General features: G+C 33.1%; 1 protein-coding gene across 1 annotated transcript in view; it reads right to left on the bottom strand.

Annotated features, from left to right (window-relative positions):
- The window catches only part of LOC107662716 (tyrosine-protein phosphatase non-receptor type 13-like), a 91,252-nt gene that overhangs the window by 63,900 nt on the left and 25,165 nt on the right, over window positions 1-2,187 (bottom strand). The window lies entirely within an intron of this gene.

Here is a 2,187-nt window from a genome sequence, read left to right as displayed (position 1 = left end):
AAAATAAAATTAAATTAAATTAAATTAAATTAAATTAAATTAAATTAAATTAAATTAAATTTAAAACCCAATGCAGATGGATCTGTCGAACCTGAGGTAAAAAAACGTCCAGTATTCTTAGGACATGGCCTGAATCTTAATCAAATTCTTAAAAATAAAAATTAAATTAAATTAAATTAAAAAATAAAATTTAATTAAATTAAATTAAATGCTACTTGTCCTTTGTTTAAGTTGAATGTCTTATGAAGTTCAGAAATAAAATGTTCCTTTGGCGTTTAAGTATATAGCAATGAAAACAGCCAAGTTTCCAACATTGGCTAGGCTCGGTTTTGTAAAGCGAAGAGAGGAAATTCGAAGACACTGCAAGTCCTGATGCTTAAGCGTGGGAAAGTTACTACACAAGTTACTAGACAAGTTAAGGGAGATAATGGCCTTGGCCTAAGAGCATTTCCTCAACACGAGTACAGCACGATCTGACTGCACACACGTTTCAGGAACTATGGAGATTTGGTGGTGGAAATCAAATTTTTTTCACCCGGACAAAGACGTGTAATAAAGAGCTACATTATTATGTGAATGAGCACAATTTCCTTGAAATACGAGGCTCCTGGGATCTCTCTCAAAAAGATGATTCCGTATGACAGTACATTTTTCTTTTTGATGTTTTTTTCCCTCTTCTTTTGTGCTGCAGATGTAAAACAATGGAGCCTTTGCCGTTCAGAACATGGCCCTGCGGTTATGGATGGAACAGCTGTACAGAAATAATTAATCTATTACGAATTAAGTGGAAATGTGGAATTACTTCTTAAAAAAATGTATTTTTATTATTTCATGTCATGTAAAGCCAAAAACAAGAACAAGATCTAAAAAAATCCTGGGAAAAAAAATGTATCACCATGTTTTCACAGAAATATTAAGCAGCACAACTGTTTGCAACATTGATAATAATAATAAATGTTCCTTGAGCAGCAAATCAGCATATTAGAATGATTTCTGAAGGATCATGTGACACTGAAGACTGGAGTAATGATGCTGAAAATTCACAGGAATAAATTACATTTTAAAACATATTCAAATAGAAAACAGCTATTTTAAATTGCAATTATATCCTATATCACAATATTACTGTTTTCACTGTATTTTTGATCAAATAAATGGTGCCTACGTGAGCATAAGAAATCTTCAAACATTAAAAAAAAATTATAATAATAATAAACCTCAAACTTTCAAACAGTAATGAAAGTCTATGGGGGTGTTTTTTTTTTTGGCAGTGTATAATTCACATCAGTAGGCGGGATGAGTTAAGCCGCTAATAGTGTATTTAAGGTTAGGGGTTTGTGCAAGTAAACAAATTAACAAAACAGATTGGCAGAAACATTATTAAAAAGTCAGAAAGTGTTTAAACTAAAAATAATGAAAAAAATGAAATTCAAGCAGGGATGCTATAAAGCACTGGAATTCCCAAAGTAAACACGTTTCCTGTGGAAACTGTCTGACCATGGTTGGACCTCTATGTGAAAATCTAGCAGTGCACACTCATGTTTTGCCTCCAGCACAGTAGCTACTCCAGCATCTTTATTAAAATACTTTCCCTGTTAACCTATGCAGGTCACATACCAATCTTTGGCATTCACTGCAACAAATTCTTACTAAAAGCTGGAGATGTTGGCGTGCTAAAACTCAGTCAGTAGTTAATAATGGGAGGGAAGCTGACACACAGTTGGAAATATCTCAGAACGGGCCTATTTGATAAGGTTTTTTTCTGTCCTATCAGACTAGCCCGGTCATCTACTGCCATTCACGAGCCCAATGAGGTCACAGCCAAAAATAGCATCACAAACTCTACTAAGGAGAAAACAACATGAGATGAGATATTTAAACAAATGCCATGATTAATAAGCAAACTTCTTATTACATAAGATAAAGTGAAAATACAGCATCAAACATGTGTCTACCGACTTGGGCATCTGTTTATTTAGTCAGTATCTGTTTATTTTAGATGTTCAAGATTACTGCAGAACCAATGACCTAAATACCCATTTTAAAGTGCAAGCAGCGGTGGAAACTTTTGCATTATTTATATCATGCCTAATATATCAACCTTCAAAATATGGCTACAATTTAAAAAAAATCTAAAATTGTTTTGATGTGCATCACTTGGGGCAATACAGATGAAATATATATATA

This window comes from Sinocyclocheilus anshuiensis, unplaced genomic scaffold, assembly GCF_001515605.1.
Source record: "Sinocyclocheilus anshuiensis isolate Anshui unplaced genomic scaffold, SAMN03320099.WGS_v1.1 scaffold457, whole genome shotgun sequence".
In the NCBI taxonomy this organism is placed as follows: Eukaryota; Metazoa; Chordata; class Actinopteri; order Cypriniformes; family Cyprinidae; genus Sinocyclocheilus; species Sinocyclocheilus anshuiensis.
This window is presented reverse-complemented; position numbering and strand designations above follow the sequence as displayed.